At 45.1% G+C, this 15,099-nt stretch overlaps 1 protein-coding gene across 15 annotated transcripts in view; it reads left to right on the top strand.

Annotated features, from left to right (window-relative positions):
• The window catches only part of LOC145525995 (uncharacterized), a 548,630-nt gene that overhangs the window by 333,470 nt on the left and 200,061 nt on the right, over positions 1–15,099 (top strand). For 2 of the 15 annotated variants that reach the window (XR_014068583.1, XR_014068628.1), the window contains exons 1-3: positions 11,234–11,373; positions 12,441–12,530; positions 12,656–12,784. The exons of 6 other annotated variants lie outside the window; for them this stretch is intronic. The gene's annotated coding sequence lies outside the window, so the exon portion shown is untranslated. Of the gene's footprint in view, positions 1–11,233; positions 11,374–12,040; positions 12,531–12,655; positions 12,831–15,099 lie in introns of those variants that run through there. 7 more of the 15 variants (XR_014068610.1, XR_014068581.1, XR_014068614.1 and 4 more) reach the window with 7 other exon arrangements.

Genomic DNA, 15,099 nt, shown 5'->3' with positions numbered 1-15,099 from the left:
GGCCCAGTAGCTGTGGCTCGTGGGCTCTAGAGCTCTGGCTCAGTAGTTGTGGCGCACTGGCTTGGTTGCTCTGTGGCATCTGGAAGGGAACCCATGTCCCCTGCATTGGCAGGCTAATTCTTAACCACTGGACCACCAGGGAAGTCCACTGCTTACCTTTTGCGTGTTTACTCCCGTTCAGCACTTTCTCACCTGTCCCCACCCCAGGTTTAGAAGAAGAATATACACACAAGATGCGTCTATTCTTACCCTCTGTAATACATTTTCCAAATAGATGCCAGTGATCCTCTGTTGGATCATGTCATTCTTTCACTTAAAACCTTCCTATGGCTGCTCTCTTTGGACTGAGAATAAAGCCAGGACTTTGTACCTTGTCCCTTTCTACTTCACGTGTCTTAGGTCTTCTCTCCCTCACTACTAGGTTCTATTATTCTGGCCTGCCTTCTCTCTGGGCTTCCCTGGTGGCTCAGATGCTAAAAGAATCTGCCTGCAGTGTGGAAGACCTGGGATCGATCCCTAGGTTGGGATGATCTCCTGGAGGAGGGCATTGCAACTTACTCCAGTATTCTTGTCTGGAGACTCTCCATGGACAGAGGAGCCTGGTGGGCTACAGTCCATGGGGTTACAGAGTTGGATATGACTGAGCAACTAAGCACAACACAGCCTTCTGTTCAGTGAACACACCGAGACTGTCTACCCATGGCACCTTTATACTTACCATTTCCTCCACTAGGAATGATGCCTGATTCCTCATCACTTAGTTATCAGCTCTTGGAAGTCTTCCCCTCTTGTTGCTTTTTTTTTTTTTGCACCTTGTTTTATTTCTTTATAGCATTTGTCATCATCTGAAAGGATCTTATTTATTTATTGGATTACTTGTTTAGAATCTGTCTCTCCCTAGTTAGAGCATAAGATCCATGAAGTCAGGCATTCTTCTGCTTGATTCACTCTTAGGCACCATGGGTATGCTGGTATACAATCACTGTGGATGCTCATTTATCAAGTGAACATGTGTTTATCCAGCAGAGCAGTATCAGCCTTGTTTCTGTCCTCAAAGAGCTTATAATTGATCTGTTGGTGCCCTTCAAGCCAGGCTGCCAGCCCCATTAGAGCACTTCCACGTGGCACATCCTGGTACAATCTGCAGGGACAAACTCTACTTTACAAATCGAGAATTAATTAGAATACTAAAGTAACCCAATGCATTTACATAAATTAATTAAGTTTAACTTAATTTCCAACTAGACTGTAGTCCCTTTTCCCCCTTTAGGAATTTTCCACTTGCTGAGGAAGGTGAAACAGAATAATTGTTCAGATTTTCAAGAGGTTTGTTAGAAACCAGGACTGGTTCTATGGCTATTGATGTCAGGATGGGGAGCGAGGGAGAGAGGAGAATAATGACTTTTCTGAGCCTATATCTAGCCCAACTCTGTTGACTTTTTCCAAATGTCTTCCTAGGTGATGCTGAAGGGGTCTTCTTGCTTTCTTCAGCTAGAAGGGGTAGGTCATCAGCCAGAATGTGGAACTGCAGGCAGCTGTTCCACAGAAAATTCATCTTACATCTAAGACTTCCACTGAAACCTACAGGGCCAGGCCTTGAGAAAAGTGAAATGTCTTTAGAAATCTCTGCACTGTCTTTATTCCAGGGTTACTGCCAGTCTCTGGCACCCAAGGCTCAGATACACAGGGAAACCTCCCCTTCTCCTGAATCACTGTGCCTTTTCCGTTAGATGGAAGATCCCCACAAAATGTGCGAAGAAGTTGATTCTTGCTCTGCTGTCTTTTCTCGAAAAAGAGAAACTTCCTCAGCCCTCTCTCAAGCCGTCACTGAGAACAGGACTAGAGGAGTGGATTTGTCAAATGGCTGTCAGAGCTGACACCGAGGGCAGCATCAGCAGGGATCCTGAGTTGCCTTTGGTGATGTGATATTTTCTCCTGCGCATCCCCTCAGGTTCTCTTCAACTGTTCTGAACCAATGACACAGATCGCAAGCCTGAGAACAGTTAAGTTACTCACCAGCTTGTTCTTGTAGTAATTGGTGAGAAGGAGCGAGAGCTTTCTTTTTAGGGATTCCTGAACCCACTTCCGGAAGGAGGGGGCAGGTGTATGAAGTCTGCTTCAAGCCACTGTTACTCAGACAGCAGTAAGTATGAGCAGTGCTGGGATTTAAGTTTCTCTCCTTTCTTACCAGCTCCTCAACATAGACCCGTCTCTCTCACTGGCAAGCTGAGTGAAAAGGGCTCTCATGAGAACGAACCAAAGAATGGATAAGTCCACTGATTAGAAACTTCGAAATGAGTGCTCGATCTTGGATATTCATACTGTTGATTTATGTAACCGTGTGCAATAGGAAAGTTGTTGAAAATAATAACGCAACAGAATTTTATAGCTATGTGGATGTTTCAGACAGAAATCCATCCCAGCTTTGTATTCTTAGATGAGGATGGTAAGCTGATGGTGTGTGGGTTTTACCTCCTCTGCCATGGCAGACATTACTGGATGATCACAGCATTCTTTCTGGTTGAAATGAAACGCAGTGGGAGAATCTTTCTGAACACAGTGTTCTCAGCAGCCACTATAATCGATCAGTAATGTCATGCAAAATGAAACTTCATTTGCCATCCCTGTTCTAAGTTAATGAGGTCTACTATACATGTGAGCCCTGGTGCCACCTGGAATGGCCTCAACTAAAATGTTCTCATGTTTTTAATTTCAATTCCAGACTCATTTTGTTTTGGAGACACAGTCTCCTGCCCAAAGTGAATCAGCCTTCCTGTTCTTCCTTCTCATCAGCATTTCTCTCTAGGCTCTCTTGAGTGTGGATCAAAGGGCAGCTCTAAACCTTGTTGGGAGCACCTCTTCCCTGGCCTTTAAAAGTCAAGTCCTGAAAGACGTGAGTCCTCTCAAAGACAAGAGGATTGGAAACTGGGTCTGGACCAAGCATCCTTAACAAATCTGTCGTGCAGACATCTGGCCTGGAGCCATTTTCTGTGATGTTCTCATTGCAGTGTCCCATGACCAATCTTATTTCGGGGAAGTGTATGAGTTTTGTAGCAAATTACAAGGATGGTCTAGTTCCCGAAATCAGCTGAAGGCCAGTTAAGATTCCTTGGGGACTTTTTCCTCAGCTGCAATGTCATCATAAATGACTCTCCAGTACAATGCAAGGTTGATGTTTTATAAACCAATACCGTATTTTTGGAGTGATTAAAATCTTCATCTCAGTCACCTGCCTGATGAACAACCAGTAACTGTTGGTCACAAAAGGATTACACTCAATTCATATCTATTAAGAAAATGACTTGAGGGACTTCTGTGGTGGTCCAGTGGCTAAGACTCTGCACTCCCAATGCATGGGGCCTGGGTTTGATCCCTGGTCAGGGAGCTAGATCTCACATTCTGCGACTAAGACCTGGTGCGGCCAAATAAATAAATGCTTAAAAAAGAAAAGAAAATTACTTGAAACACTACCAGTTTGGGCTCAGTGGGGCTTAATCTGATTTTGGAAAGATGGAAGAGATGTACAATTAAAGGAGAGAGGAAAGGCAGAAAAGAAATTCAAATAAGAATCTTTCCCAAAGCCCAAGGCCTTTTTGGTTTATTCCTTTCCATTAGGATTAAGTACCTGTCGAGTTGTTCCTACGATGGTAAACTCTGAAAGGGTAGAGACGAAGGAGAAAACACTAGCAATGCCGGTTGTTGGAATCTGTAGCCTAGTACGGGAGACATGGTACTTCCCTAGTGGCTCAGGGGTAAAGAACCCGCCTGCCAAAGGAGGAGACACAGGTTTGATCCCTGAGTTGGGAAAATCCCCTGGAGAAGGAAATGAAAACCTACTCCATTATTCTTGCCTAGGAAATCCCAGACAGAGAAGTCTGGCAGGCTGCAGTCCATGGGGTCACAAAAGAGTCAGAGACACGACTTAGCGACCAAACAACAAGGGGAGACATAGCACACGTTGAAAAAGCAGCCGTGTTAGCAGAAGTTTCTTTAACATCTTCTAGGTGCCTAGGTCTCTTGGAGAAAGAAGAGAAGGAAAATGAATAGTGATAGTTGACCTTTACGTGGCTCTTACTGCAGGCTTTGCATTAAGTGTTTTCCACATATTAATTCAGTCTTCACAACAGCCCTATGATGTGTATACAATTACTATCCCCATTTTGCAGATGAGGAAACTGAGGCCCAAAGAAGTGAAGAAAGAGCACACAATCAGTAAGTAGAGGAACTTGGATTTGCACACCAAGATTCTGACCCTGTAATCTGAGGTTTTAACCACTGTTCTCTGTTGCCTGCCAAGGAGAAGGGTATTCCCCACTCTTGAGGGTTTAAATTTTCCCTGGGGCTATGAGGCCTGGGTCTGTGGAATAGTTAAGCTAGAGATAGAGAATGGGACAATGGAGACAGGGATAGAGTGATGACTCCAGGAAGGGGAGGAGTCTGAACTGACCTTTGGACATAGCTGCACATGCATAGGGAGGCTCTGCACAGAGAAGTAGAGAAGGTTCTGGAGCAGGAGCAGAAGTGACCGAGAGCGTCACTGCAATTAGTGGCTAAAGGGTCTGCGTCTGCCGGAGGGAGAGGAATCATTAAACCAAGGCTGTCCCTTCACACGGACAGGGTTATAGCACTGGGCACCGGGGATGGAGCCAAGACTTGGAATCTGACAGATAAGGCTTCAATTTTTCAAAATTAATTTTTATTGCAGTATAGCTGTTTTATAACATTGTGTTAGTTTCTACTGTGCAGCAAAATGAATCAGCCATGCTTACACATATATTGTCTCCCTTTTGGACTTCCCACCCATTCAAGTCACCACAGAGCAATCATTGGGTAGAGTTCCCTGTGACATGCAGTACGTCCTCATTACATGTGAGGGCTCAGTCGTGTCTGACTCTTCGTGATCCCATGGACTTGGGCCTGCCAGGTTCCTCTGTTACTGGACTTCTCCAGGCAAGAATATTGGAGTGGGTTGCCATGTCCTAGTCCAGGGGATCTTCCTGACTTGGGGATGGAACATGAGTCTTATGTCTCCTGCATTGGCAAGTGGATTCTTTACCACGCACCACCTGGGAAGCCCATGTTCTCATTAGTTATCTATTTTATACATTGTATCAATAGTGTATATATGTCAATCCCAATCTTCCAATTCCTCCCAATCTCTCCCCCAACCCATTTTCCCCTTAATAGCCATATATTTGTTCTCTACGTCTGTGTCTCTATTTCTGCTTTGCAAATAAGATCATCTGTACAATCTTTCTAGATTCCCATATATGTGTTACTGTACAGTACTTGATTTTCTGTTTCTGATTCTTTCACTTTGTATGACACTCTCTAGGTCTGTCCACCTCTCTACAAATGACCCAATAAAGAAGCTGTGGTACATACATATAGTGGAATATTACTCAACCACAAATACGCTGGACTATTACTCAACCATAAATAGGTTTAAATTGTGATTATTCCACATGATCCTCAAGTGACTCTGAGTGAAAGCTGCTCTTAGCTGAGCTTCTATTTCAATTTTCCCAAATGCAAGATAGGAAGAAGGACTATAGAAGAATAGGAAGAGTTGTGTGCTTTGTAAAGAATTCCTTTATTTATTTCTTCAGAAATATTCACTGAGTACCAATTATGTGCCATGTTTTGGGCTAAGTGCTGGAACAATAAACACAAGAAACCCGAGGGCTGCTCTCCTGGAGCTTTCCTGCTAACTGGGGAGATAAAATCATAAATAAGCAGACAAAATAGTTTCAGGTTACCAGAAGGGTTTTGAAGAAAACACATGGCTGGGGCTGAGTGTAGTTAATGGTTCTGACTGTGCCAAGGACAGTTTACGTCTAGTAGGAGGCGATCAGTACATGGTAGTTAATGGTTCTGACTGTGCCGAGGACGGTTTATGTCTAGTAGGAGGCAATCAGTACATGGTAGTTAATGGTTCTGACTGTGCCAAGGACGGTTTATGTCTAGTAGGAGGCGATCAGTACATGGGAGCTTTCATCCTACATAATAACAGGTAGAACTCTGTTGGGATTCAACATACAAGGGAAACCCCTGGTGTCAAATACTCTTTGCTGTCCACTCAGCAGATATTTCTCCTTTCTTCCTTGCTTACTGACCTCTACTTAATCCAAGATTTATCTTCCAGCATAGGGAAGAATCATGGCCAAACATGGAACCTCCCTCACTTTGCCAGGGGCTGGTTTAAGGGGAATCATGTGGCTTGGGTGACTTGGCTGAGATATGAGGGCTTCTGGGAAAGGCTTCTTGCTCTAAGAACGACTGCCAAACAAAAAGCATGTAGAGCAAATAAACTGTGCTCTCTCTTCCTGATGCTTGCCTGTGAACATTGAAAATGCAGTAGATTTCCTGGGGCCGTGAAGGAGCTGGCCACTAAGGCAAGCCAGGGTGTTGAATGGAGCAGAAAAGAAGGGGGAAAGAATAGGAGTTTATTATGCTTGTTGGGACACTGAATTTGTTGCCTAGGATCCATCTCATCACATATTCCTTCTTAAGTCAGTTAATAATGCGGTACTTACTGTTCAGGGCATTTGGGGCTGGATTTTTGGTTATTGACAGCCAGGGCTAGGTGTTAGAGGCAAAGCATGGTGACAATGAGGGATCTTAGGAACAGGCTTTTGGTTCTTCCTAAGGACTGGTGTGGTGATAAAGGAGAGGAAGAGAGTTCGACTCTGTTATTGACATGCAGCTTCGGAAGATACAACCCCAGATTTAGGAAAACCATCGTGAAATTAAGTAGGGAAGTCTTTCCTGATTCCATGTCTCCTGGGGACACCACTCTTCAAGTGTTGGGGTGCCTCCTCCTGGGAATCCCCACAGGCAAGATGCTGAACAGGAAGCCCAGAAGGGTTGTGCTACATTTTCAAGAAACTACAACTTTCTACCAATAAGTGGGAAGAAACTCCAGAATGGATCTTCATGAAGATTGGGATCCTAGTATACTCAACTGCTTTTCCCCCAATGCCCATGACAATTCCCAACACAGCATCAGTTCAGTTCAGTCACTCTGTCGTGTCTGACTCTTTGCGACCCCATGGAGAATTGCAGCATGTTAGGCCTCCTTGTCCATCACCAACTCCCGGAGCTTGCTCAAACTCATGTCCATCAAGTCAGTGCTGCCATCCAACCATCTCATCCTCTGTTGTCCCCTTCTCCTCCTGCCTTCAATCTTGCCCAGCATCAGGGTCTTTTCTAATGAGTCAGTTCTTTGCATCAGGTGGCCAAAGGATTGGGGTTTCAGCTTCATCATCCGTTCTTCCAATGGATATTCAGGACTGATTTCCTTTAGGATGGACGGGTTTGATCTCCTTGCTGTCCAAGGGACTCTCAAGAGTCTTTTCCAACACCACAGTTCAAAAGCATCAATTCTTTGGCGCTCAGCCTTCTTTATGGTCCAACTCTCACATTGATACATGACTACTGGAAAAAACCACAGCCTTGACTAGATGGACCTTTGTTGGCAAAGTCACGTCTCTGCTTTTTAATATGCTGTCTAGGTTGGTCATAACTTTTCTTCCAAGGAGCAAGCGTCTTTTAATTTCATGGCTGCAGTCTCCATCTGTAGTGATTTTGGCGCCTAAGAAAATAAAGTCTGTCGCTGTTTCCATTGTTTCCCTATCTATTTGCCATGAAGTGATGGGACCGGATGCCATGATCTTAGTTTTCTGAATGTTTTGAGTTATAAGCCAACTTTTTCACTGTCCTCTTTTACTTTCATCAAGAGACTCTTCAGTTCCTCTTTGCTTTCTGCCATAAGGGTGGTGTCATCTGCATATCTGAGGTTATTGATATTTCTCCTGGTAATCTTGATTCCAGCTTGTGCTTCATTCAGCCAGGCATTTCACATGATGTACTCTGTATATAAGTTAAATAAGAAGGGTGACAATATATAGCATAGGGACTGAACAAATATCCATGAAATTAACAATGAAGTGAATTGTGATGATCCAGTGGCTAAGATTCTGAGCAAAGTAGGTGGCCTGGATTCCATCTCTGGTTAGGGAACTAGATCCCACATAATGCAGCTAAGACCCAGCGCAGCCAAATAAATAAATATTTTTTTAAAAGAAATAAACATGGATACATTTTAGAATTGCACAAGCATGGCATGAATTTCTAAAATCCAAACATAAATATGTGAAGAGTGTGTCTTTATATTTTTTTTATCACTAATGACATTGAAAATGTTTAAGGAGCTCTTGCCTAGGAATATCCAACTGGACCTTCATTTGAGCCTTACAACCTATTGTTAAGACCTTTCCTTAATCCTCTTTCCTGGAACATGTTTCTGTAATACATGGAAGGTCCCCAGTTCTCCAGGCCAGTTGCAAGCTTTTCCGTGAACCACATTAGCATCCTTCATCCAAGAGAACAAAAAGGAAATAGGCTCTTGAATGGCACAGCTGGGTGGCCTTTGCTGGTGCGATTGTTCTCACCTAATTTGGTCTGCCTGTGCTCAGAGCATCCCTCTGTACCCTGCAAAGCCTGACCAGAAGCCTGTTAAGCTTTCCCCATTGCCTTAGCCCACAGCGAGCTGACTCACACATCTCATAATCTGCATAATATATTTCTTATCTATCACAGCCGTTAAAACATCAAGTGATGGCACACGACAAAGCCTGGCAGAGCCCACATCCTGCTTCCCCAACAGAATGTGCCCTCTGTCAGGCAGAGGTCACACCTGCTTTTTTATACATCTCTGGGTCGAGTTCTGGTGATGTCATATACTAATATCTTTTCTTTTTTTCTCTTTATATTATATTGGAGTAGAGCTGATTAACAATACTGTGATGGTTTCACGTGAAATCACACAGCCAAGCGATTCAGCCACACATATACATGTATCCATTCTCCCCCAAAGTCCCCTCCCATCCAGGCAGCCACATAACATCGAGCAGAGTTCCCTGTGGTATAAACTAGTATATTCTTAAAGTTTTCAAGCCTCAGTTTCAAGCCTCCAGTTGGAAAATGTGCACTGCACTAGTAGCTCCCTCATAAGGTCATTGTAACTATTAAAGAGAAAAAAATGTAAAGTGTCACCTACAATATCTAATACCAGTTTGCACTCAGAGGTTACTCTCCTGTTATTAGGATGTGGAAGTGCTCAATCCCTGTTTGGGGATCTGATAACTGAGAAATGACTCGACTCTCTCACCTTATCTGGACAGTGATGCTCCTCCTCTGTTCGAAACATGGAGGTTCTCAAACCCTGCTCTGAACTTGTTATGGAGGAGAAGGCAGTGGTTTCAGGAATGGAAACCCAGGCAAAATTGGGCCAGCCTCTGCTTTCTAAGGGTGGTCACCAGCCCCTGAATGGACAAGAGCTATAGAACAAGAAGGGGCTTCCCAGGTGGCTCAGTGGTAAAGAATCTGCCTGCAGTGCAAGAGACATGGGTTTGATCCCTGCTTGGAGAAGATCACCCAGAGGAGGAAATGGCAACTCACTCCAGTATTCTTACTTGGAAAGTTCCGTGGACAGAGGAGCCTGGCAGGCTACAGTCCACGGGGTCTCTAAGAGTTGGACTCAACTGAGTGACTGAGCTTGAAGAAGACAGGACAAGATGGAGGTGAAGTGCAGACTTGCCAGAGGCTGTTGTGGGTGGCAAGGTCTGCACAGGAGCAACATCCTCTGGAAAGCAAGGTCACCAGGAGCCCACAGAGGGTCATGTGATAATGAAGCCTGAGAGCCACCAGCCCTCTGGAGGGCATGTGGCTGACCCAGTTCACAGAAGCCAGTTTTTTCACTTTGGCTGGCCTTTGTTGCTGGCCTCACTATGAGAGTGTTTCAGTAAGGATCAGGCAGGAGACTAATGCTTGTTCTAATTCTGCTGTCTTCCTCAAGTCACAAATAAAACTGCTGCTAAGTCGCTTCAGTTGTGTCCGACTCTGTGCGACCCCATAGATGACAGCTCACCAGGCTCTGCCGTCCCTGGGATTCTCCAGGCAAGAATACTGGAGTGGGTTGCCATTTCCTTCTCCAGTGCATGAAAGGGAAAAGTGAAAGTGAAGTGGCTCAGTCGTGTCCGACTCTTAGCGACCCCATGGACTGTAGCCTACCAGGCTCCTCCGTCCATGAGATTTTCCAGGCAAGAGTACTGGAGTGTGGTGCCATTGCCTTCTCCGACAAATAAAACTACTGAGATGCCATTGGCCAAAAAGTCATATACTCTTTGCTCACCTCTCCAGCCTGGGTCCTGAGCCCATAATGACTGCCAACGTACTGCCCACTGCCAAAGTCCAATTGCGTCAAGCCAAGTGGAGTATGAAGGTGGAGGATGAAGCACTGAGGCTGGGTGATTCTTTAGAGATCACTGACGCCACCACCTCATCATCCAGAGGAGGAAACTGAGGCCCACAGAGGGAAGAGGACTTGTACCGTCACATGGCCTGTGGATGTTAAATTTCAATATGATTCTCCATCGTATGCTCTTTCTAGTCCTGCATGTAGTCAGAAGCCCACTTCTGCTCTGGAAGACAGAAAATGGCCTCTGACCATAAAGGCTGATTTTTATACAACAAACCCAGAAAAAACAGAAGGCTTCAGCATGTCTTTGGCCTGAATCCAGAGAGATCCTAGGCCATGAAGGATGGGTATATTTCCTCTTACTGTCTTCCCATCCCCAGCCCTTTGCAGCTTTTCTATAAACTGTGAGGTCTGTAAACCCACACATTTGTTCAACTCCTGTCATGTGGATTTCACAGGAGCATAGGCCAGAAAGAGGCTGATACAGAGGGTTTAATTAATACTAGAAATAACGATAATAATTTGTAGTTAGCATGCTGTGCTCACAGCACCAGATGCTTTTCTGTTGTTTGTACATATTAACTCGTTTAATCCTGACAACAATCCTTTCCAATCAGTTTCTAAAGAAGGAAACTGAGGCACAGGAAGTAATTAGCCCATGATCACTGGGCTTACCATCTGTAGAGCCCAGATGTGGATTTAGCCAGGCTGAACCCTAAGCCCCTACTTTCTCCCACTATTCTTTACTGTCCCAGGAGCAGCAAAGGCCACTTTAGAACATGGCTGCACTGTCTTTATTATTTATTTACTTATACGTATTTATTTTTGGCTGCACCGGGTCATCATTACTGCGTTCTGCCAGGAGCGGGGGAGGGGGAGCTACTCTAGTTGCGGTGCTTGGGCTTCTCATTGTGATGGCTTGTCTTGTTGCAGAACACAGAATCTAGGCATGGACTCAATAGTGCAGCTGGTGGGCTCTAGAACTCAGGCTCAATAACTGTGGCACTTGGGCTTTGTTGCTCTGCAGCATGTGGGAATCTTCTCAGACCAGGGGTCAAGCCCATTTCTCCTGGACTGGCAGATGGACTCTCAACCACTGGACCACCAGGGAAGTCCTGCTTTTTAAATCATTGATTAAAAATTCTGTCTCCCTGTCCTCAGAAGCTAGAGATGGAGTGGGCTCAGAAAGGCAGTGACTTCCCTCCCCGACATCCCATCCCAGCTCTCAACCCCCATCACCAGAGGAAGTCGCCTAACCCTAACCCTGCACTCTTAGATGCTTGCTGGCAAAGGCAGGGGAGGTCAATACTGATTTGAGTTTTCATATTCCCTTCGGGTAAAATTTGCAGGTTCTCACTTGTGCACTGAAGGATAGCCATTTGATCTCTCTCAATTCTGTATGAATCTTGCGAACTGGTCTCTAGAAACCACTCACATGACAGGAAATAGATAAAAGGGAGCCCATTCCTTCTCTCCAGAGGAGGGGTTAGAAGGCTGGAATAATTAATCAAGGCCTGCAACCCATCACACATACACACACCCGCACACACACATACACACCCAGCACTCCACTCCATCAGAGGAGCATCAGCGTAGCCTCTGAGTTATGTGCCTTTGATTAATTTCTAAAGAAAGAGATCAGCTTTGCCAGAGCCTATGTTGTGTTTTCTCTAAATCAGGGAAAATAACATTACTTCTCCAAATGTTGCTATTAGAATGAGATTTATATTTACCTAGAGAGGCAGCTCCGGAGAGAGATGCAGTGAGGAGTTTATGCTACAGACAGAATAATCTGCCCTGCTGAAATGTGATTTGCTGCAGAGGGCTGTTTGGGGTTCGGATAAATGAGAAAGATAAACACGATGACTGCTGGTGGTTTTCGGTAACACGATTACTGCTGGGGGATAGATCTTTTCCCTCTTTCTGCGTCTCTCATCCTCTCAGCTTGTGAATGAGCCAAAACACCAAATTGTCCAAAATAGAATATTGAGCCTGGCAAGAGTCGGACATTTGTCCATGTCTACATCATCCCATGTATCTGTGGGTACACACATGCCCTTATTTGCACACACAGCACATGTGTGCACAGGCAGACACACTGGCATTTGGACTTCAGTTTGGGCAGCTTGGTGGGCAGAGGAATGACACTTCCTGCCACAGTCATTTTTCTTCCACCCAGATGCAGAGCACATGGGACCCTAAAGGAACTACCAATATACTGGCAGGAAGCAATTTGTCCCACAAGATAAAGCTATGAAATTCAGACGAGGTAAAAGGAAATTCAGCTATAAACCCCTTAGGTGCTCAGAGCTTCAGTACTTGTGGTCTTAGGCTATGGAATAAAAGTGTCCCGTGGGTGTAGTTGGCTTTTCATTACTCCCTCATATTTTGCAGATCTTGGTCAGAATTGGAAAGAGAAATCAGGAATTTAGATTCAAGCTCAATCCTCTAACATTTGTGAAGCTCTCACTTATGAACAAGGTTGTCCTGGATCTCTGAGTTGGAATCGAGTTCTTGCTCAAGGTACATCAAAGCGTGACCCCAAGTAGACTGAACACAAGCCTAGTAGGTAAGAGGGACCAAGTGAGAGGCACAGAGGGAAGTTGCTGCAAGAGAGGCGTCACTTTCAGCTAGGAAAGGAGGGGAGGGTACCGGCCTTGTCCTTGAGTCATGTCATGGAGGAGATGTAAGATTTGGACTGAAGGTGGTGAAGGAGGGAGGGCATTTCTGGCAGAGAAAAGAGCATCATTAAAGATGGAGAGAGGGGAAAGTGGGGGACACATTTAGCTACAACTGTCAGGCTGCTCTAGGGCATGAGGCAAATGTGTGGATGTAGAAGAAAGAGGGTGGAAAAGAAAATATCTTCTCTGTGTTCTCTGTGATCCCTGTCTTTACCACGTCTTCTTCAGTCCCTTGGGATCACGCCCCAGATTGTTGACCTAAAACCCCTTTTGTAGGGAGTAGTCACTCTCACCAAGTATCCGTAAGGGCTCTGTGCTCAGGCAGAACATCAAAGTAGAAGGTTCTGGCGGATGCCTCAGGGAAGAAACCTGTCTATACCTGCCTCCCTGCTCTCTTTGCCCAAGTTATTTCCTTTACCTGAATGCTTCCTCCTTTCCCATCACGATTTGTCTAAATTCAGACTCGTCCTCCAAGATACAGCTCAAATGTATGTTTCACAGGAAGTTCCTCTTTCCTGTCTCCAGCTAGAAGCAACTGCTCTTCCTCTGGAACCTTGGAGTCCCGTGTTCCTCTGCGATGTTACTGGGACTCTCCTGCCAATAGTGGAAAAACCCAAATGACTAGTCGTGCTCCCACTCCCAATTCTATATGGTCTCTGTGTGTCTATTCCTGTAAGAAGTTCTTATTATAGATCTGAAGTCAGTTGCCAGACTGGACTTAATAAGCATAAACTGTCTAAAACAGAGGAGACTGAAGGGTCAAGTGCTATAGCTCTGAACTTTGTATCAGCTCATCAAAAATATGGCCAACAGGGTGGGAGCGTGACAGTATTATTCCAGTTCCTCTGATCTGGGTCTGGGAAGGGACCAGTGAGTTCTAAAGCCCAGGATCCTCCAGGCAGGCATTGAGAACAGGCAGCACCACCACCCAGAATACAAGACCCCCTCAGAGGTCTCTGTCCATTGGTTAGAAGGCACAGCATATATGGTCCCAGCCTGGGTTCTTCCAACTCTCTCCCAGCCAAACGAATTACCTTCTTTCTCCCCAAACCTGGCTTCCTCTCTGGATTCCAACAGCAACCCCATCCACATAGTGCAGTTCAGAAAGTCAGAAAGCATCCTCCACCTCTTCTCATCTTCCATTTCCAGTCTACCATCAAGGCTAGTGATTTTACATACATCATTTCACTCCGTGTCTTTCCTTCTACCTTTTTCTGCTGTGCCCTAACCAAGCCATCAGCACCCCTCTCCTGGGTAATTGCAGTAGCTCCTAACTCTTTACCCCCATGCTGTCTGGCCTCCCTTATGTCCATTCCCACACATCAGCTAGTTTGACAGCAAATCTATAGCTGCTGCTTTCAGTCATTGCTCCCAGCCAGTCAGGGGCTTCCTTTGCTGTCAGGTGGGATCCAGTCATGTAGCCTAGGTCGGTCATGGTAGGGAATTTGAAACCATTTCTCCTCTTCAGTCTCATCTTCCCTGACTCTCTCCTTGTCTCTCTGAACTTCAAATGTGATGACCTCTCCTCACAGCATTTGCAGATTGCCTTTCTCTCTGCCAAGGACATGCACCCTCCTTGTTTTGGTTTTAGCTTCACTTAGTTTTCAGTGTAATTTTCATTTCCTCAGGGAGGTTGTCCTGTGTTCCACAAACTTGACCGTGTCCTTCTCTGATGGTTTCTGAAGTACCCCATGCTTCTCGCTCAGCACTCTTATCACTCTCTATAATGAGATATCAAGCAGTGACAAAAATATATTTTTTCTACTAGACAGAAGCTTCCTTGGGAATTGAAGATACACCATGGCTGATTTTTCATTATTGTATTGCTGGGATATGGCATAGTTCTGAGCACCTACTGGTGTTCAAAGCATATTTATTGTGAATGAATGGATTTGTTGATAAATGAGGGCTTCCCTTGTGGCTCAGGTGATAAAGAATCCGCCTGCAAGACGGGAGACCTGGGTTCAATCCCTGGGTTGGGAAGATCCCCTTGAGAAGGGAAAGGCTACCCACTCCAGTATTCTGTCCTGGAGAATTCCATGAACTGTATAGTCCATGGGGTCGCAAAGAGTTGGACATGACTAAGCAACTTTCACTTTCACATCTTAACAAGCAAATGAACCACATGGCTATAAGTAATGAGCAGAAGCAGCTATT

The sequence above is a fragment of the Giraffa tippelskirchi genome, chromosome 2, assembly GCF_054371585.1.
Source record: "Giraffa tippelskirchi isolate mGirTip1 chromosome 2, T2T-mGirTip1v1.2.pri, whole genome shotgun sequence".
Classification (NCBI taxonomy): domain Eukaryota; kingdom Metazoa; phylum Chordata; class Mammalia; order Artiodactyla; family Giraffidae; genus Giraffa; species Giraffa tippelskirchi.
The sequence above is the reverse complement of the archived record's forward strand: the minus strand, read 5'-3'. Positions and strand labels throughout refer to the sequence as shown.